Source organism: Sus scrofa, chromosome 18 (assembly GCF_054392235.1).
Source record: "Sus scrofa isolate SSC_HxYL_T2T_F1_AM1 chromosome 18, Sscrofa_HxYL_maternal_Yorkshire_Landrace_v2.0, whole genome shotgun sequence".
NCBI classification, from domain to species: Eukaryota; Metazoa; Chordata; class Mammalia; order Artiodactyla; family Suidae; genus Sus; species Sus scrofa.
Window position 1 is genome coordinate 60,478,406 of NC_139400.1, and position 22,923 is coordinate 60,501,328.

General features: G+C 40.6%; 1 protein-coding gene across 14 annotated transcripts in view; it reads right to left on the minus strand.

Annotated features, from left to right (window-relative positions):
* The window catches only part of HECW1 (HECT, C2 and WW domain containing E3 ubiquitin protein ligase 1), a 405,784-nt gene that overhangs the window by 113,201 nt on the left and 269,660 nt on the right, over positions 1-22,923 (minus strand). The gene's annotated exons all lie outside the window — the stretch shown is intronic.

Genomic DNA, 22,923 nt, shown 5'->3' on the forward strand with positions numbered 1-22,923 from the left:
AGGTGAACATTGTTTATTCAATAAAGGAATAATGGTAACAACAAGGTGCTTCCTCAGTGGTTAAAAATAAGGTTATTCTCTGAGATTCAAATGAGAAAATCAACTCACTTTAAAGAATGCTATCTAGGCTTCACCGTACTTGACTGAAGGTCTCAACGTAATTAAAGAACAAATAAAACTCACCTATAATTAAGGAAATGCATTTTTTTTTCTTTTTAGGTCTGCACCTGTGGCAGACAGAAGCTCTCAGGCTAGGAATCCAATCAGAGCAGCAGTTGCTGGCCTACACCCTAGCCATAGCAACACAGGCTCTGAGTCATATCTGCGACCTATGCCATGACTTGTGGCAATGCTGGATCCTTAACCCACCAAGCGAGGCCAGGAATTGAACCTGCGTCCTCTTGGGATATTGGGTTCTTAACCTGTTGAGCCACAACAGGAACTCCCCAGGAAATGCATTTTACACCAACAATGCAATGTCTTTTTTCATGATTATAATGGCAGAGATTTTTTAAAAGTTTGATCATACACTGGATTCTGGAAAATAGGAAGAGACAAGAGCTCTCACATTGTATTGATGGAAATGTAAATTGATTCAACTCTTGGGAAGAGAACAGGCGATACTTATCGGCACTTTAAATAACACATTCTCTTTAACCCAGAATTCTACTTACAGGAATTATTTCTCTGGATTAACTTGAGCAAGTGTGCAATGTATATAAGAATTATAAGACTATGTATTTATAATGTACTCATATACACATATAAATACTTTAGCTGGTTTCTAATTTTGGAGATTAAGAATGGTGGACCATGCTAATGTTAATATTGTCTCCGCACCAGTCAGGATGGGCCAGGGCGTGCTGCAGTAACACCAGATTCCAAGTCTCTGTGACGGCGGTAGCAAAGCTTTGTTCCTTGCTCACACTATCACTGTGGTCCGGCAGAGGGCTCTGCTCATTAGTCACTCAGGGAGCCAGGCCGATGAAGCAGACACCCTCTCAAACACTGCCAGCCACAGTGACAGAGGGAAAGAGAATGATGGAGGGCCTTCCCCTGCAAATAAAGTATTGGCTTTCAAACCCAAGTCTTCAGCACTACCAGACACACACCGCAGCCATCCACAGGGAGTAGGAAGTATGATCCTTCTGCATGTCTGGGAGACAGAGAAGAGAAATACTTGGCCAACTGTGATAATGACTTCCATACTCTCTATGTGGGGCTTCTAACTATAAATTAGTTTTAGTTAACATCTACGTAATTCCTAAGAACCAATGAATTCTGGTATTGACAAAACTGAATTTATGGACATGCTAAGCTTGAGGATCAAACCCAAGAATAGGCTTGGTCCTTGCCCAAGAAGTCCTGTCTGCACGAGCATCCAGGCCCCCCAACTGTCTTGGGCCTTAAACTTCTGTATCTTCCATCTGGGGATTCCATTCTGAAGTGTATGTTACAATGGCTCTCCTAACCCACATGCCCAGCCATGGGCTCGGTGCCTTGAGGTGCATGTGTGCAATAAAATAGTTCATAATTTTCTAAATTACAATGAATTTTATTATGATCATGCCTAAATGTACAATTACCATTATAACATGCTAAATGACGATAAGAAAGAAAATGCTTGTTTTCTAATGCTCAGTGACCCAAGAGGGAACACAGAATTCATGATCACACTAATGAATGAAATGAACAGAAAAAAGCCTGGAAAGAGTTACAGCAAATTTCAAGAGCAGTTGTTGTACCACAAACGATTTTTTCCCATTTCTTTCTCTGATGAGCATGCACTATTTTTACAACGAAAAATGGAATCACTTTTACTAAAACAAGAGTGTCTTTGGCTCTAGCAGCCTGCATGGGGTGCAGAGGTCAGCTTGTTGAGACGTACTTGGAAATTTGGTGGCAACTCCTGAGCTCTTTCCTTCCTCCGCAAAGACTCCTCAGTCTCTCTTCACGCAATCTCTGGCATCAACTTCTTCCCACCAGGCCTTTCCTTCCATGCCATGGTTACTGGAGTCCATGTGACAGCCTTCCCACCCTCCGCCCCCAGCCCTAGCTAGGTCAGGTCAGGTTCTTTTAAGAATCAGTGAGAAGATCTGAACATATAAAAGTCTATCTATTCAGGATGTTGACCTGGCTCTTACTTCGAAGCCCCTGAAGAACTTGTGGAGTGAGCTGGACTTGGCTTTTATTCCTAGATCTGCACATCCAAGATCTCGACTTTCTCATGCACTGTCTCACTGAACCTCAGCATCTTCAGTGGCAGACGGGGAAAAGAAAGTCCATGCTGTGTTAGATTAAACTGCATCCTTCCCTCTCCTTTCCTGGTCTATACAGACACTACCTGGCCCATCCTCTAATATCTCCTCCTTTTTCTTTTTTTTTTTTTTGTCTTTTTGCCATTTCTTGGGCCGCTCCCGCGGCATATGGAGGTTCCCAGGCTAGGGGTCCAATCGGAGCTGTAGCTGCCGGCCTACGCCAGAGCCACAGCAACGCAGGATCCGAGCCGCATCTGCAACCTACACCACAGCTCACGGCATCGCCAGATCCTTAACCCACTGAGCAAGGCCAGGGATCAAATCTGCAACCTCATGGTTCCTAGTCAGATTCGTTAACCACTGTGCCACGACAGGAACTCCTAATATCTCCTCCTTTTGACTCTGTAATTATTGGACTTCCCCCCACCCCCACACACATTTACTACCTCATTTCATCAGGCCCTTAATGACCAACAGTTCAGTACAGCTGTTTGTAGTAATATGTAAGCCTGGTTCAGATGCCTAGTACACAGACAAAAGGTACAATTTTCCTGCTACTAATGCCTACTCTGCCTTTCTATCCAGAGAAATAGCCTGGTTAATGGTCAAAAGAGAAATCTGTGAAATAAATTGCAAAGGATTGTTGATCCAAGCCTTCTGCTCTTTGGGGAATTTTGCCTCCTTGCATCCTAGTTCATCTGTAAAAGAAACCAGCATGGCAAGTGAAAGAGCCATTCCTGAGGCTCGGGGGTCAGAGGTCTGGCCATTTCATCCTCCTCCTTCTGCTTGAGAACATCTAAGGGAACTGCACCACAATGCTTGGACCAATCAATCAATGGCTCCTTGTATCCGCATAAGTCACAAAACTGTCTTAGAGAAAGGAACTCCTGTGTCTTGAAGGTCAGAGAGTGAAGTTCTAGAAGTCACCTTTCCATTAGGGCACTGGATTCTGAATTTTCTTTCTAGGATGCACATGAAGAACCAATGGTCATAACTCCTACAACTGGGCAGCAATGGCAGGAAAAAAGATGTACAAGGCCCGACGTGGAGACAAGAGCTGGAAGGACACGTACAGTATTCTTCCAGCATCGAGCCTCCTTTTGGTTAAAAGTGAAGTTTCTTTTGTTTAAGCAAAGTTGTGGGACTCTTACTTTTGCTTTGGGCCATTGGTTCTTAGACCTGGCTCTCATTAGACCCATTTGGGGAGCTTTCACAAAAGTACTCACTACCAGATCCTATCCTTGACTAATGAAATTGGATTCCCTGGTGGGTGGAGCTGGGCGATGGTAATGGTTCGAGGTTCCCAGATTACTCTACGGTGCAACCAGAGTGGAGAACCACAGCTTCCTTGGCAATAATCCATTTTAACATAGAATAACCTCATTGTTAGGAAGATATTCCTTTAGCAAGTCTAAATCTTCCTCTGTGGCCTAAATATCTAGTCCAGTGATTCATGACATGTTCTTCAAACCCCAGTTTACTCGTTCATCATGTCTGCGGTCTTGACGTTCTTATGAAGAGCAGTGAATAGCAGCGGGCCTCTAGCCAACAGATGCCGGTAATACCTTCTTAGTTGTGACAACCCGAAGTGACTCCAGGCATTGCCCAACATCCCTGGGGAGAAAATCACCCATGTTGAGAACCGCTGATGTGGGCCTACCTTCTTCAGTTTTCCAGAGATGTGTTAGGACTGGTGTTGCCATATATGGGGGTATCTATTTTTGTTTGCACTATTATTCAATAGGCCATTTATAGGAATAAGATGCTCTATTTATTATAATCCATCTTGCTTCAGAAAAGACATGGGGTAGATCATCTATAAACAGAATTTCCATAAGTTGAACTTATTGAAATAAAAACAGAGTAGCAACCTAAGAGAAATATTGACCTTGCAATGATGGAAACTGGCAGCAGTTCCATAATGGGCAACAGAGGCAGAGATCAGAGAGTGCTGGTCATAAAGGAGCCGAGGGCTCAGCAGAAGGGGAAGGTTACATATTCACTCACAAACACCTGTTGAGCACTGATTTGGAGCAGAGTGCTGATGATATGGCCACACCCTTAAGAGCTTAAGAGCTCACACAGTCTTATGCAGCAGGTAGATAATGACAAAACAGAAAGTTCCATAGTGGGAGTCCCCAGAGGCTCAGCCTGATGGACAAATACAGAGAGGAGGGGTGGTGATGGTGATGGGTAGAAGGCTGATGAACAGGCAGGGAGGATTTCCCAGAGGGTACAATGCCTTAACTAAGTCTTAACAGATAAGTAGACACCAGCTGGGTTAAGAAGGTATGGGAAGAACATTCCAGCGAGAGAGGACACCATGAGTAAAAGGCTGAAGTTCACAGAGTGTATGGGTTCCTTTGGGAAATGTGGGTGCCTCACTGTGTCTGGATCAGAGTAGTGGGTCATGGCATGAGATCAAAACTGGACAGATACGTAGGATCCAGATCATGCACAGTCCAGCCTCTGGCCAGAGCCTGGACTTATCTCAAAGGCATCTGGGAACAACAGAAGGATCTGAATCACGCACATGACACCCTCAGATGTGCATTTTAGAGAGGACCCTGTAGCAGTGCTGAGGAGCTGCCATAGATGGCTCAGGCCAGGAGGCAGACAGATCAGGTGAGACAAGTGAGAAGCGAGGAGGAAGTCTGGCAGGCAAGGCGAAAAGGGCAGCAGACTTGTGGACAGGCTAAAGGTCTGTGGCAGCTGTGGCACGTGGGAGAGAAAGAGACCACAAGTTTCCAAGACTGGATTTACACCACTGAGGAGATGTGGGGGGACCGAGAGCTGGGGATGAAGACAGCGGCTGAGTGTCCCAAAGCAATGAAGGTACAGAGTGATGGACATAAGGGGTTGGTATGGGGGGGGTAGGATGTAGAGAGAGAGAGCTAGATAGCTTGGATGTTTACACATGATCGAGGCTATAGGCACTGGAATGGATTCCTGGTGATAAGCGGAAGAAAAGGCCAATGAGGTTGAGGAGGTCAAGGAAATCAGGATGTCTGATGGGTCATTTGTGTGGACACTGACCATCTAGGATAACGGTTTAGGTCTTGGGTAGAAAGGGAAGAAAGTGCCACAGGTAGAAGGGTCTTTACTAGTTCTAGCCGAGTAAATAACGGGACCACCGTCACCCTGATGTGGCCAAGACAACAAGCACATCAACGAGAGGAGGGGATACTGCAATTGAAAATGAAAAAACAGTTGTGGGAAATTTCAGAGACATGTTCAACACGATTTGTTAAGTATTTTCACTGAGGCATTTAGGGAGAGGAATGAGAAAAGACGACTCCAGTCTGAGATGGCAGAAGTACAGTGATTCATTTATGCTGACCCATAAATTTATGGAGGCCAGGGAAGGTTGAGAATTAGAAAGTGGTAGGGATGGTTAACTTGTTTGGGGTCATATTACATCTGAAGGGGTAAGAGGATCTCTGGAGTAAGGCGGAGCTGCCACCTTGCAGCTAAGAGGGCAGACCTGGCCATGTGGGGAGGAGCAGTCCAAATGCTGTGTGAAACGGGTCATGACACGCAGTTAGAGGGCATCTAATCTTGCCTCTCTTCTCTTGCAGACGTAAGGGGAAAATAAAACACCAACTCTATTCACGAGGGGCTGCCCAGTCCCATTCAGCCAACCCCATTACTTATCACTAATGAAAGTTAAATGCTCGAGGCTTGGTGCTTCCTGTGCAAAAGTTCTCCAAGGAGAAGGAAAGCAGGAAGGAAGTAAATGGAGCTTGCAAACTGCAGCTACTCTTCCTTAGAACTTTGCATGGTACATGACTTTCAATTCAGGTGGCACTATTCACCAAGTCTAAGAATGGTACTCAAAAATAACAGCGCTGCCTAAAGTCAAGCATAACAAGAGACAGAAAAACAACTCCACTGGTAGAGCAATAACTGACTCAAGACCAATGTTTTCTCTCTCATTAACGAGGTCAAAGGGTTTCATATTAAGAGGTGATGCTCTTGGACTCTAGGTGTAGGGGACCTGCCCTCCAAGCAGGGTGTAGCCTGATTATATCCCAGGAAGGAGGTGCCAGAATCCCGCTGAGATGGGAATCTTAAATCTACAGGGAATCTAATGGCTTTGAGTGGTAAAGGCTGCTCTTACAAATTTGTGATATACGGAAAGTGTATATTTCTTCTTGTGCAGAAGAGCAAATGAACTGGATCTTGAATAGACCTCCACCGTCTCCATATCAGACTCTGAGAAAACTCAGCCACAAAACAGAATGTTATTACTTTTACTTGCAGGCACTGCTACGGCAAAGTTAGACCAAGATTTACTCGTGGCTCGGCAGAGTAGGAAGCAAGGTCTGTATATGTGTGCATATAAACATGTACCATGTATATAATTATATATTGTGCATAAAATACATCAAATACAAAAGTATATATTATACATACTACATATACATAGTCTATCTGCATCCATATCTATATCCTTATCCATGTCTTTATCTCTAAGTCTTTTGCTTCTGAAGATGATTCACTTAAAATCCTATAAAAAAGGAATGGCCTGCAACTAGAGATTCCCATACTAAGTGAGGTAAGTCAGAAAGAGAAAGACAAATACCATATGATATCACTTACATATGGAATCTAAAACATGGCATAAATGAACATATTTACACAACATAAACAGACACACAGACGTAAAGAGCAGACTTGTGGTTGCCAAGGGGGAGGGAATGGGATGAACTTTGAGTTTGGGGTTGGTAGATGCAAACTATTCCCTTTAGAAGGGATAAGAAATGAGGTCCTACTGTAAGCATAGGGAAATGTATCTAGTCTCTTTGGATAGAACATGATTGAAGATAGTACGACTGGGTCACTATGCTGTACAGCAGAAACTGGCACAACACTGTAAATCGACTATACTTTAATAAAAAATTTTTTGAAAGAAAAAAAGGAATGGGATTAGACTACAGGATTGGAAACCAAGAAGACCAAAATATGCTGTGTGCTCATAAGCAACTTAATCAACCTTTCTGTGCCTACTTGTAGTATCCTTAACAGAGAAAGAGAAAAATGACTGTTCATCCAACTTGACTGTCTGCACAGGCTTTGTTGGTAAACTGTCTTCAGCAGTCTAGTTCCTCAGCTGCATACCGTGTTTGTTCCTGTTACCTTCAGGAGCCTATGTCCAATCAGTCACTGAGTCTAAACTATCTAGAGTCAATTCTCTACTCCCCAAATCTGCTGCCGCTAGCCTCTGTCATTCCCTGACCATGGAATAACCTCCTAACTGGTCTCCCAGTCTTCAGCTTCTCTCCTACCGTGGCCAGTAAAGTGATGTCTCTGAAACACTGATCTGATCCTTCCATTCTCTTGCAGAATAACTTGCTTTGATTCCTTCTCACTTACAAGATGACCCTAACACCAGTCAGAACGGCCATCATTAATAAGTCCACAAATAACAAATGCTGGAGGGGGTGTGGAGAAAAGGGGATCCTTCTGCACTGCTGCTGGGAATATAAATTGGTACAACTACTATGGAAAACAGTATGGGGGTACCTTAGAAAACTATACATAGAACTACCATAGGACCCAGCAATCCCACTCTTGGGTATACATCCAGATAAAACTTTCCTTGAAAAAGACACATGTACCTGTATGTTCACTGCAGCTCTATTCACAATAGCCAAGACGTGGAAACAACCTAAATGTCCACCAAAAGATGCATGGATTAAGAAGATGTGGTCATATACACAATGGAATACTACTCAGTTACAAAAAAGAACAAAATAATGCCATTTGCAGCAACATGGATGGAACTAGAGTCTCTCATTCTAAGCAAAGTAAGTCAGAAAGAGAAAGACAAATACCATATGGTATCACTTATATCTGGAATCTAATATATGGCACAAATGAACCTTTCCACACAAAAGAAAATCATGGACATGGAGAACAGACTTGTGGTTGCCAAGGGGGAAGGAGAGGGAGTGGGATGGATTGAGAATTTGGGGTTAAGAGATGCAAACTATTGCCTTTGAAATGGATAAGCAATGAGATCCTGCTGTATAGCACTGGGAACTATGTCTAATCATGTATGATGGAGCATAATAACGTGAGAAAAAAGAATGCATACGAGTATGTGTAACTGGGTCACCTTGCTGTACAGTAGAAAATTGACAGAACACTGTAAACCAGCTATAATGGGGAAAAATCATTATAAAAACAACAAAATTTTTTTTTCTAATGACACGACTGGTTCCTGCCAACTTTTCAACCTTCACTTACAGTTATTTCCTGACAACCTCATTTTCTTTTACACATTTTCACAGACTTACTCTTTTCATAGAAGTTGTTTTTTTCCCAGATTCCTGGCCATGTCAAACCCAACCCATCCTTTAAAAATCCATTCAAAGAAAATTTCTTCTGTGAAAATTTTTTTGACTTTTGGGACCCAGCAACAGAGATGGCTGTTCTCTCTTCTGCTTCAATATCTCCTCTATAGTTCTTATCATGTTATTTATTTTCTTGAGGTTAATAAGGATGCATATGTGGTATCTGCTTTTAGTAAAAGCTACCTGCACACAGAAGTGTATAATCTGAATACAGAAATGGACATTGACAAAAGAGGGAATGAGTAATTAGCTTATTTCAGAGGTATTTCCCCTCCAAATCACATACTGATGCTGCAAAAGGGAAATACAGTCCAAACTCGCAGGTGATCTAAAATACAGTCTTCAGCGAATGCTAGATTTTATCTTCAGTGTCCAAGCCACGTCAGTTATTGTTCTGGGAGAAAATCTAAGGATTATATTATAGTGGTGGGCTTTTCCGAAATGAAAACAAAGTAAAACTCTTTATTTGAATGTGGGATGTGGCCACTTAAACAAGCTGGCACTGAAGAAGGCTGAATGTGGTAGGGAGAAATCTGAGATGCTCAAGACTCCCCCCTCCCTCCCTGCCACCTCATATAATCCCCTCCTGGAGTGTGGGGAGGGTAAAACGTGAATAAGGCAGATGTCATGTCCATTATCAGGTGACCAGTCAATGGACTTTGAGTTAATCAAAAGGGAGATTATCTGGGTGGCTGACCTAGACGGGTGAGCCCTTTTAAAAAAGGCTAGGCACTTTCTGAGGTCAGAGAGATGGTGTGAGAGGGGTTCAGTGCAAAGGAGATTCTAAGTAGCTGAGTTGATGATGAGAGGGAGGGCACATGGCAAGGACCAGAGAACAGCCTCTAGGAGCTGAGAGTGGCCTCCAGCCAACAACCAGCAAGGGCCTGAATTCTACCAACAACCTGAATGATTTTGTAAAAGATCTGGAAGAGGACACAGCTCAGTCAGCATCTTGATTTCAGCCTCTGAGACCCTGAGCAGAGAACCTGGTGCAGACTCTTGATCTACGGGACTGTGAGAGAATGTTGTTTCAAGTTGCTAAGTTTGTAGTAATTTGCTGGGCAATACTAGAAACTTAACACGGTAATTTAAGTAAGAGCAGGATGAGGATTCTTTCTGAACAAGTTTGCAGAGCTATTTGTTGACAGCGTTTACATCAGTGTACTGTAGTATCTCTCAAACTGGTTTCTATATGATGTTGAGAGTTACAAGAAAAAAGGGGCCCAAATGAGAAGCACTGAATTAACGAGGGGAAAAGACTCCCTTACTGTTGGGAGACACAAAGGCTTTAATTACACAAACATGCAAAGATAGAATGCCATCCCCGTATTTGACTATGGCACCTCCCCTGGTATGTGTGTGCATGTGTGGTATCCAGCATGTGGTGTGTCGGATAGATCACAGCATGAGAAATTTTGTGTCCAGTCATAGCTCAAAGAACTGAGGGAAAAATAACTACCAACTTAGAGTATTATACCTACTAAACTCTCATTCAAGAGTGGAGTAAAAATAAAGACATTTTCAAATATGCAATGACTTTGAGAGTTTACTGTCCACAAACTTTCAGGGCTTTTTTCCAGACATAGTTTATACATTATAAGCCAAGGCACCTGGATTAATAAAAAAGAGATATAGTAGAGATATAAAAAACCACAGTATATACAAATGGTCCCTGACTTATGATTTGACTTAGGATTTTTTGACTTTACAATGGTGTGAAAGTGATATGCATTCAGTAGAAACCATACCGTGAGTTTCAATTCTTGTCCTTTTCTTGGGCTCGTGATAAGTGATCCTCTCTTGCGATGCTGGGCAGTGGCAGAGAGCCAGCTCCCAGGTAGCCACATAGTCATGAAGGTGAACAAGTGATATTTATAATCATTCTGTACCCATTCATTCTATCTTTCACTTTTAGTACAGAATTAAATACATTACATGTGATATTCATCACTTTAGTGTAAAGTGGGCTTTGTTTTAGATGATTTTGCCAAATTGCAGGCTAATGTAGGTGTTCTGAGCACATTTAAGAAAGCTAGGGAGTTCCCGTCATGGCGCAGCGGTTAGCGAATCCGACTAGGAACCATGAGGTTGCAGGTTCGGTCCCTGCCCTCGCTCAGTGGGTTGACGATCTGGCGTTGCTGTGAGCTGTGGTGTAGGTCGCAGACGCGGCTCGGATCCCGCGTTGCTGTGGCTCTGGTGTAGGCCAGTGGCTATAGCTCCGATTCAACCCCTAGCCTGGGAACCTCCATATGCCGCGGGAAGCGGCCCAAGAAATGGCAGGAAGACAAAAAAAAAAAAAAAAAAAAAAAAAAAAAAAGAAAGCTAGGCCAACCGAGGAAGTTTGGTAGGTTAAGGGTATTAAATGCATTTTGACTTATGACATTTTCAACTTATGAGAGGTTTATTGGGATGTAATCCCATCGCAAGTCAAATAAGTTCTGTCTATCTATCGCTAAAGATAGAGCCTCCACATTTTTATGTATATTTTGTATATATTTTTATGAATGACTTTATGAAAATAGAAAACACACACAGTGGATGCTTTCTAGATAAAAAGTTTTAAAGCTGATTCAAGAGAAAATAGAAAACCTGTTAAAGAACTGAACTGATAACCATCTTGTCACCAAATTACTTTATAAGTAAATTTTACCCAAACTCCTCGGAATCTCTATCTTATATAAACTGTTTAAGAAAAGTAAAAAGAGGAGTTCCTGTCATGGCTCAGTGGTTAATGAACCCAAGTGGTATCCATGAGGATGTGGGTTCGATCCCTGGCCTTGCTCAGTGGGTTAAGGATCCAGTGTTGCCATGAGCTGTGGTGTAGGTCACAGACACAGCTTGGATCCCATGTTGCTGTGACTGTGGTGTAGGCCAGCAGTAGCTCTGATTTGACCCCTAGCCTGGGAACCTCCATATGCTGTGAATGTGGTCACAAAAAGACAAAAAAAAAAAAAAAAAAAGAAGAAAGAGAGAGACACGCAGAACAACTCAAATCATTTTCTGAGGACAAGACATCTTTGATGCAGACTGTACAAAGACACTGTAAGCAAAGAAAACTAGGAGTTCCTGTCATGGCTTGGTGGTTAACGGATCTGACTAGGAACAATGAGGTTGCGAGTTCAATCCCTGGCCTCGCTCAGTGGGTTAAGGATCTGGCATTGCTGTGAGCTGTGGTGTGGGTCACAGACACGGCTCAGATCCCGAGTTGCTGTGGTTCTGGTGTAGGCTGGTGGCTAAAGCTCCGATTCGACCCCTAGCCTGGGAACCTCCATATGCCGTGGGTGCAGCCCTGGAAAAAGACAAAAAGACCAAAAAACCAAACCAAAACAAAAAACAACCCCCCCCCAAAAAAAACCTAAAGTCATCTCAATGATTAGCATAGAGTTGTAAAAATCCTAAATGAAAACAGCTGCAAATCTAAAATACTGTTTTAATGAAAAATACCAAAGTGTATCCTCTAGGCTGAGTGCTGCCAGCATGACCCTACTCTGGGGTCAGTAGCCCCTTCCCCCTTGGTCATTCCTACTGTTCTTCTAGAGGGTAAGATGTTGGACATTTTATGTATTAACTTTACTTCATCTTACTCTTTACACAAAATTTTCTCTGGCTTCATTTTTCTCAACTATATTTAAATATATATTATCTTGTGTATTGTATGCACTTTGTGTATTTTCAGAAATGAGAAGTGATATGAATATTTGAAGCGCTATACAGGATGCTATGTGGCCACAGATCTGGCACTTCTGTGCTCATATGAAATATCAAGTCACCAAATGACCTGTTTCTAAAGTGGCAGACCAACCATTGAGGCCAGAACCCCTCCGCGTACCCCCACCATCCCACCCACCAGGCAGCCCATTAAGTCAGAAAATCTCTGCTTCTCCTTTTCCCAGTTCTAGCCCACGATAAGGCCATTCATCCTGAAGGGAAAGGGAAAGGGATCCCCATATCCCTACCATGAGTTTGTTTCTCTTAAAGGTGTATGTCTCCTTTTCCATCCAAGACCCTAAAACCACAATCCTGGTCTGTGGTGCATGGGAGGAAGAGAGATTTGAACTGAGCATGGAATTATGTTTGATTGAATTGTTTATAACTAAAAGTGATCAGACAGCTATAGGTTGTGCTCAAGGCATCTTTGAGAGATAGTTGATGGAGGCTAGCGTGAGAAAAATGATGTATATATGTATGTGTGAGGGGGTCACTTTGCTGTATAGTAGAAAATTGACAGAACACTGTAAACCAACTATAATGGAAAAAATAAAAATCATTAAAAAAAGATAGTTGAGCATGGCTGAATGCAGGGACTGGAAGAAGTAAAACTGATTATGTGAGAAAAAGAATGTATATATATACACAAATATATATACATTATTATACATTATTATGCATATTATATATATGTGTATAACTGGGTTACTTTGCTGTACAGCAGAAATTTACAGAACATTGTAAATCAACTATATTAAAAAAATTAAAAAACTGATTATGGTATCATTCCACTGAATTGAGGTAACTTGCCTGCCTGCCTGTCTTTCTATCTAATCTATCAATAGTGTGTGGTTTGGAAGCATATGAAAAATCTGCTTCTCAGATATTCCCTTGGCTGTGTTATCTGGGTTTGAAAGCTTAGTGCTAACTCCATCGTTGTGGATCTGCCATCTACTGTCCATGTTATCTTGTGGACTGAATAGTCTCCTTTCCAGTAGCCTATAAATCGCTGGACTTGTGCCGCATTACTTGTCTGTCTGTCTCTTCCACAAATATACTGTTATACCCACTTCCATTAAGTGCCTCCCTTAAAGGTAATGTTCTTTTGGCCAGTGTTGGATATAGCCAGTAGCCTAAATGTTTACCATAAGCTTTTCACATTTATTTAAAAAATTCCAGGAAGTGTGAGATCGGTTAATTCATCATAGTATTACTGTAATAATAATTCTGTAATACATGAAATCAATTGCCTAAACACAGTAATTCAGTTCTTACAAAACTGCAAATTAAAGTCATTGATAACATGACAAGAACTCTATTGATTTTCCCTGATAGTTTTAACTTTAAAAATGCTGTTGCTTATACTGGCTTTGTTCATATTTATTAACACTAGTCTGGGCTAATTATCCAAGGCACCGAAAAAAGTTGAGAAAGCTGAACAAAGTCAAGTCTGCTGTGACTTGAGATTTTTTTCACCAGGCACAGACGTTACTTCCTGGCGGAGAAAAAGATGGGGACCCGCTGGAAGATCCTCCAGAAGGATGGGGGTCACGCTTGGCAATGGGCCTTGCTGACGTGGATTTTCTGCTGAGGAAGGAAAAGAGAGTTCGTGGGATGTGACTGTTTCTATGACTTAGTCCCCACTGCTCACCTCTCTTCCATTTTTTCATTTGTGTAGCTATGCCAAGGACAACCACATACCACCTCTGAAATTCGCTGGGTCATCTCCTACCTGCATTCCCCATCACTTCTAGTCCTTGTCTTTCCTGGTTCATAGATCCTCCTCTCTGGCTCTTCGGTGCTTGGTTCCTCTTTTTCTCAAGTCTGCATGTGCAGAAATCCAGTTAGACTGGTTCTCCCTGATTCTAGCCCTATCTTTGATTTTTGGTATCCGCCAAAATAGGATGTTGCTTCTGGTGCTGGTCTTCAGCTTAAGAGGCACTACCCAGTTCCAACTCTGGTTTGTAATGTTTGCCCATTTTCTTGGTGTAAATACTCGTTCCATGGTTGACTTCACTAAATGTGGAGTTGGGAAGAGGTGTGCATGGCAGCCCCTGGGAGTCCACATGAGCTGGTTCCAGCACAGCCCTGGCACCCCTGGTAGGTGTCCTAAGCCAACCCCTCATCCGGTACACTATTCCGCCATGAGCGATAAGAAGCGTTGGGTTCTACTGCTGCTTTCAAGACTTCCACTTCCGTCTTAGCCCAGAGGCTGCAAAATGATGCTAGCAGATGAGTACCAGGAATACTTTAGCCAGTGGACATCGCCGCGTGCCTCTGAGTGCTAGGTTCAGAGGATGAACCCCAGGCATCACCTGGGAACCAGAGGCAGAACCACTGGAGGAAGAACCCTGATGTTATTAAGGTGGTGTTCCATTCATGAGTTCCTTTCATGAGAGTTTAGCCAATAAAAGAACCGACTTGGTGTTTAGAGGATGGTTGCCTATGTCAAACATCAAAAATCTTTTGCCTTTTTTTTTTTTTTTTTGCTGTACCCAACTTTGCATATGGAAGTTCCCAGGCCATGGATCGAACCCCAAACATAGCTGCAACCTATGCCACAGCTGTGGCAATGCAGATACTTCATCAAAGGCGCAATCCTTAAGCCACTGTGCTGCAGCAGGAATGCCCCAAAAACTTTTTTGAAAAAAATATTGTCTCAAGGCAGGGCTGCTGGTTAGTGCTTCTCATATACTCACTACTGATGTCAGCTTTGCATTTGCAAGAATTCTTTTCTTCCATAAAAATGACTTTGGGATTTGTGATTCTGTTTACCCTGCCGGGTCAAAAGTGCAATTTAATGTCTGATTAAATTATTCTCAATTTCTGACCAATTAGGACCGAAGTTAACAATCCATTTTAAAACAATTAGTTTGGTTAAAACTCAGTAGGGCTGGCTTATTACAGTAATCATTTAGCAATTGTGCTTACTTTCTGGGGATCAAGGGCCTTGGCTAGGCACCTTTATTTATCTCTAGAGGATGGGGCTTTTAGCCCAACCTGGCCTGCTTGCTATGCTTGCTCAATCAGGTTTTGGCAATTTCCCCACCCAGCAGGTCTCACACTTGGTATACAGAGGAATATTCTAAGCCTGACCCGTTTGAAGTTATGCGTTTGTTTGACTCAGGTTATCAGGGCAGTGGCTTGTGGTTTGGTTAACTGTAGGGTAAAGTCTCTGTTACTGGCATCTAACATGGACTCATAGGCAGCCCCAGAGCTAGAAGCTGCCCTGATCTATCCAACTGTTTGAAGTCCTTCTCATATGCCAGAGCCCTATTTTATGTGCACTGCAGCTAGGGGACATTGAGTAATCCCAGGATACCAGTAGACAGAAGTGTAATCAGAGCTACGTCTACACTTTTCCATATTCACCAACACTATTCTGGCCCAAGCTTCATCATCGTCTCCCACCCAGCTTCTTCAATTGCCTGCTGATGGATGCTCTTTCTCTGCCCCCCGCCCTCACCATATATCGGCAGTGTAAGAGTCATATTTGGTCCACATCTCACCAGCATTTGACATTGTTGGTCTTCCTTTTAGCATCTTGGTGGATGTGAAGTGGTATCACAGAGTACTTTTTATTTTTAATCCAGATGACCAATTAGGTTGAGCATATGTTAACATATTTATTTGGCATTTGCACATCCTCCTTTGTGGAGTGCCTGTTCGAGTCTTTGGTCCATTTTTCTGCTAGTTTTTGTCCTTTCTGTTTGGATTTGTGGGGGTAGTATGTGCATCCTAGCTACTAGTTCTTTGCTATCTAGATATAGCACAATATTTTCTGTGGCTTGCTCTCCATGTGGAGTTTTGATGAATAGACATTCTTAATTTTAATATCATCCATGTAATCAGCCTTTTATTTTACGGTTAATGGTTTCTGTGCTAATTTAAGAATTTTTGGCTCCTATCATAAAGTGTTACCGTATGTTTTGTTATGAATTGGAAGCTTTATTTTTTATCATTTAATACCTAGATTTATAATCTATTTGGAATGAATTTTTCTGAATTTTGTGAGACTGCATTCAAGGTTCATTTGTTTTCTATATGGATAGCAAACTGACACAATACCAAGTTTTGAAAGGCCATCCCTTTCTTAGTACGTTGCAATATTACCATAGTCATAGAAGAATAATATGCGTGTGCATCTACTTCTGGATTATAATCTATCCAATTGGCTATTTCTCTACTATGTGCAATTTCCCCACCCAGTAGGTCTCACACTTGGTATACAGAAGAATATTCTAAGCCTGACCCTTTTGAAGTTATGCGTTTGTTTGACTCAGGTTATCAGGCCATATCATATTAATTCCTATTTTTATATTTCTCATGAAATATACTATATACATCTGGTTGTATAAATACTGCTTTTTTTCTTTTGCAAGATTCTCTTGGCTATTCTTGCCTATTTTCTTTTGCAAGATTTTCTTGCCTAGTCTTTTTCACTTCTATGTAGATTTTAGAAATAGCCTGTCAATGGAGTTCTCATTGTGGCTCAGTGGTTAATGAATCCAAATAGGAACCACAAGTTTGCGGGTTTGATCCCTGGCCTTGCTCAGTGGGTTAAGGATCCAGCATTGCCGTGAGCTGTGGTGTAGGTTGCAGATGTGGCTTGGATCCTGTGTTGTATTGCTCTGGTGTAGGCCGGTGGCTACAGGTCTGATTCAACCCCTAGCCTGGGAACATCCCTATGCCACAGGAGCGGCTCTAGAAGAGGCAAAAAAACAAAAACAAAAACAAAAAAAACACCAAAAAAAAAGAAATAGCCTGTCAAGTAACATTAAAAATACTTCGGATTTTGATTGCTATTTCATTGAATTTACAGATCAGTATGAGGAAGAACTGGCACCTTAACAATACTGAATTTTCTAAGCCTTGAACATATAATATCTTTTAATTAGATCATTTTTAATTTCACTTAGAAACATTGTAGTGCTCAGTGTAGAGACTGTCCACATTTTTGTAAGATCTATTCCCAGGCTTTTGGGTTTTTTTTTTTTTTGATGTAATTGTAAATAGTATTTTTTAATTGTTTAAAATTTTTATTTGCCTATATATTGATTTTTATTTATTTAGTGACCTCGATAAATTCACGTATTAATTTGAAGAGCCTATTGATTCTTTAAACCATTTACATCTACAATGTTGAGAATAAGCACATTCTTCCTTTCCACTTCTGATGTATTTATTTTTGCCTTATTGCATTGGCTGGGATCTCAAGTACCTTATTAAATGGAAGTGGCTAAAGGGTGCATCCTTGTCTTATTCTCGATTTCAAGGGAAAGTATTTCAGTATTTTATCAAGTATGATGTATGCTGTAGATTTTATTATTATTATTTAAATCCTATATCAGATCAAAGAAGTTATTTTCTATTCTCTACTTTTCTAAGAGTTTTCTAAAAGTCAGGAATGAATATTAAATTTCATCTGTCTTCAAAAGTAGACTTTTTCTGGGCCTACTGAGATAAACATGATTTTTTTTTTTTTTTTTTTTTTTTTTTGTTCTTTTGCCTTTTCTAGGGCTGTTTCCCCCGGCACATGGAGGTTCCCAGGCTAGGGGTCTAATCAGAGCTGTAGCCGCCAGCCCACGCCAGAGCCACAGCAACACAGGATCTGAGCCGCGTCTGCGACCTACACCACAGCTCACGGCAATGCCAGATCCTTAACCCACTGAACGAGGCCAGGGATCGAACCCGCAACCTCATGTTTCCTAGTCAGATTCGTTAACCACTGCGCCACGATGGGAACTCCAAGATATTTTTTTCCTTTATGTTGTCAATGTAGTGGCTCATACTGACTTTTAAAGTTTATATTTTAATAGGAACTTACAATGAACAGAAGACAGACAACCATTGTTACTTGCTTTAAAAAATCCAAATTTTGGCAATGTCAAGGAAAATGTAAAAGAATTGTATATTTGTTACATAGTTGAATTATGGACACTTGATCACTGAAACAAGAGACTGGCATGGAATAAGTTCTCCATCTCGGGGGTTTCTGACCTAAAGGAAGCTATAGTCACTGTAACAGCGGCACAGAACAGCTAAATTCCAATTAAAGTTCTACCATCTTTTTGGCTGGAAGAACAATGCAAAGGAGCTTGGAGCAACCAGTGTTACTGGAGAATGAAAAAGGAACCCTGGAAAGAAGAGAGGCAAATTCTGTATATAAACTCAGCCCAAGTTTCTGGCCAATCCCAGAATCACATGTGCAGAGGGCAAATGAAGCCAACTTCCATTTAGGGCTTAAATAATTGAACTGCGATCTGAGCTATTGCCTTCCATATGTGTGACAATGAGAGCTTAACCAGATTAATTGCCTGCTATAACAAAAACATCAATACTCTTTGAAGTAATATAATAAAATGCAAAGTATCTTCAACCTGGCATTTATAATGTTCGAGGTATCATCCAGAATTACCTGGCATACGAAGAATCATAAAATGTAATCTACATTATAATTACCCAAAATCAATTGTTTATCTTAGTGTTAATTCTTGCCTCTGTATATTTTATTAGTTTGGACAAAGGTATATTGACTTATATCAATCATTATAACATCACACAGAGGATTTCACTTTCCCAAAAGTCCTCTGTGCTCTGTCCAATCAGATTTCCCTTCCATACACCCCCAGAAACTATTGATTTTTTTTTACTGTCTCCACAGTTTTGTCTTTTCTAGACATACTGTCATATGGTTGCAATTATACAGTCTGTAGCCTTTTAAAATTGGTTTTATTCACCTAATAATATGCACTTAAGGTTCCAGTGTATCTTTTCACAGTTTGATAGCTCATAATAATATTCCACTGTATGGATGGAAAACAGTTTATTTATCCATTCAACACTGAAGGACATACTGGTTGCTTCCAAGGTTTGGTAATTATGAGTAAAGATGCTATAAACAGTCATGTACAGGCTTTGTGCGGATATAAGTTTTCAAATCCTTTGCGTAAATACCAAGTAGCTTGATTGCTCCCAGTCTGTGGCTTTTCCTCTAATTCTATGGATTCTATGGTTATTGTCTTTCGCAGAGGAGACAATGTAATTTTAACGAAGCCCAGCTTATAAATTATTTCTCTCATAGGTTGTTTCTGATGTGGTATCTAAAAAGGCATCACACTGCCCAGGGTCATCTAGGTTTCTCCCTATGTTATCTTCTAGGAGTTTTATAGCTTTTCATTTTACTCTCAAGTCAATGATCCATATTGAACTAATTCTTATGAAGGGTGTAAAGTCTGTTGCTAGCTTCATTTTTTTTTTTGCATATGGATATCCCATTGTTTCAGATCCATTTGTTAAAGAGATGATATTTTTTCCATTGTATTGCCTTTTGCTCTTTTGTCAAATATCAGTTGACTATATGGGGGTCTACTCCTGGGCTTTCCATTCTGTTCCACCGATCTGTTTGCTTGTATGTCTGCATGCGTGTATGTATTTGTTGGAAATTACACACTGTCTTCATTTCTGCAGTTTGATAGGAAACCTTGGAGTTGGGTGACATCAGTCCACCAACTTTGCTCTTCAATATTGTGTTGGTTATTCTGGATCTTTGCCTCTCTCTATAAACTTCAGAATTGGTGTCAATACAGAAAATAACTTGCTAGGATTTTGATTGAGATTGCCTTGAATCTATAAATCAAGTTGGGAAGAACTCACATCTTTACAATAGTATCTTCCTATGTATGAACATGGAATATATCTCAATTAATTTTGTTCTTTGATTTAATTAATCAGTTTTGTGGTTATCCTCATATAGAGCTTGTAAGTATTTTTATAGATTTACACCTAAATGTTTCATGTGTTTTGAATTTCAAGTTCCATTTGTTCATTGTTGGTATAGAGAAAAGCAACTCAATTTTCTACATTAGCCTTGTACTCTACAATCTTTGTATAATCAGTTATTAGTTCCAGGAGTTTTTTGCTGATTCTTTTGGATTTTCTGCACAGACAACCATATATAATCTGTGAAAAGTTTTAAGTCTTACTTCTCAAACTGTGTATCTTTCATTTCTTTTTCTTGCCTTACTATCTTAGGAAGGATTTCAAGTACAATGTTGAAAAGGAGTGGTAAGGGAATACATTGTTGCCTTGTTCCTGATCTCAGTGGGAAAACTTTGAGATTATCACCATTATTATGCTGTTTGTAGGATTTTTGTAGAGGTTCTCCATCAAGTAGAGAAAGTTTTTCTCCATTCCCACTTTACTAAGCTTTTTGATCATAAATGAATGTAGGATTTTGTCAAATGCTTTTTCTACATCTATAGAATATGACCATGTAATATTTTTTTGATGTGATGGATTGCATTCATTTTGAATGCTGAATTAGCCTTGCATACTTGGCATAAATTCCACTAGGTTGTGGCATGTAATTATTTTTATGCTTTTCTGAAATTCAAATTGCTAATATTTTATTGAAGATTTTTTGTCTAGATTCATGAGAAATATTAGTCTGTAGATTTCCTGTGATAGCTTTGTCTGGTTTTCATGTTAGGATAATGTTGACCTCATAGAATGCATTGGCAAGTATTCCCTCTCCTTCTAGCCTCTGAAAGAGACTGTTTAAAATTAGCATAATTTCTTTTTTAAATTAAAGTATAATTGATTTATAATGTTGTGCTGATTTCTGTGGTACAGCAAAATGACCCAGTCATATACATTTGTTTTCTTTTATTATCCCAAGAGACTGGATATAGTTCCCTGTATCATAAAGTAGGACCTCATTGCTCATCCTTTTAACATATAATAGTTTGCATCTCTTAACCCCAAACTCTCAGCCCATCCCACTCCCTCCCTGCCTTGGCAAACACAACTCTATTCTCTTTGTTGAGTCTATTTCTGTTTTGTAGATGAGTACATTTGTGCCATATTTTGGATTCCACATATGTATTTCATCATATGCTATTTATCTTCTCTTTCTGACTTATTTCACTTAGTATAATATACTCTAATTGCATTCATATTGCTGCAAATGGCATTATTTCATTCTTTTTATGGCTAAGTAGTATTCCATTGTATATATGCACACATCGTCTTTATCTATTTACTGTTGATGGACATTTAAGTTGCTTCCATGCCTTGGCTATTGTGAATAAAGCTGCTATGAACATGGGGCAGGGGTGAATATATCTTTGAGTTATAGTTTTGTCTGGATATATGCCCAGAAGTGGGATTGCTGGGTCATATGGTGGTTCTATATTTAGTTTTTGGAGGACCCTCCATACTGTTTTCCATAGTGGTTGTACCAATTTACACACCCACCCACAGTGAAGGAAGGTTCCCTTTCCTCCACACCCTCTCCAGCATTTGCTATTTGTAGACTTGTTAATGACGGCCATTCTGACTGGTGTGAGGTGGTACCTCATAGTAGTTTTGATTTGCATTTCTCTAATAATTAATGATGTTAAACATTTTTTCATGTGCTTATTAGCCTCTGGTTAAGTATTTCCTAAATGCAGGCCTGGTGAAGAGCAGAGTGCTCTGATTTATTTTAAAGAAGATTCCTTGTCCTGTCCTTCTGCTAGGGGCTTGAGGGGATTTTCCCCTGACATTTACTATGAGAACGTGGTTGAGCACCTAGAGGTACATCTCACAATACTGTGGGGTCCACCCTACAACTGGATTCCCCTGGAGTTTTTACCTGTCAAAATTGTGCACATTGGGCTTCCAGCAATTCATAAGTTACAGTGCAGTTTTTCCTACCCTGGCACTGGTTCCTACAGTAGTTTCTGCTGAGCGTCTCTGCTCTGTAAGCCATGACTCCCTGTATTTGCCTGTCTGCTTCTGCAGTTCTGGGGCTCCTGGTTTACCCTGTGTCCTCCTCTCTCCTATGAATCTAAGCAGAGTCATTAATTTTCCAGTCCGTTCAGGTTTCCCTTGTTGTGAGGATGGACTGGCGACTTCTAAGATCCTTACATGCGGAAACAGAAATTGGAGGTTGCCAAAGCAATTACTAACAGGAAGAACAAGGTTGAAAGACTTTTACTGCTTGTTTCAAGATTTACCAGAAACCTACAGTAATCGAGACAGAGTCATAATGATGAAAAGACAGATTGCTCAATGAAATGGAGAGCCTGGAAACAGACTCACACATATCTGTTCAACTGAAATTTGACAAAAGTACCAACAGAGGACAAGGATGAAAGAAAGTCTTTTCAGCAAAAGTGCTGGAACCACTTAACATCCATATAGAAAGAAATGAACATCAATCCCCATCCTACACTATACACGAAAATTAGGTGGAAATGGATCCCAAAGGCATCTTTAAAAAAGGTATAACTATAAAATTCCTACAAGAAAACTCAGTACCTTTGCTAACTTAGGTAGATTTACTAGATAGAATGCAGAAAGCATGAACCATAAAATTACTTGATAAACTGGGCCTTATAAAAATAGAAATATATTCTCTTTTAAATATACCATTAATGAAAAGGCAAGCCACAGAAAAGGAGAAAGTATTTGTAAAATATATGTGTGACAAAGAACTTGAGTCAGAATAAAGAACTCCCAACCCTCAGTAAGTTAGACATCTTGCACCTGCATATTCATAGCAGTTTTGTTCACGAGTCAATATCTGAATGTCCATTAACAAGTGAGTGGAT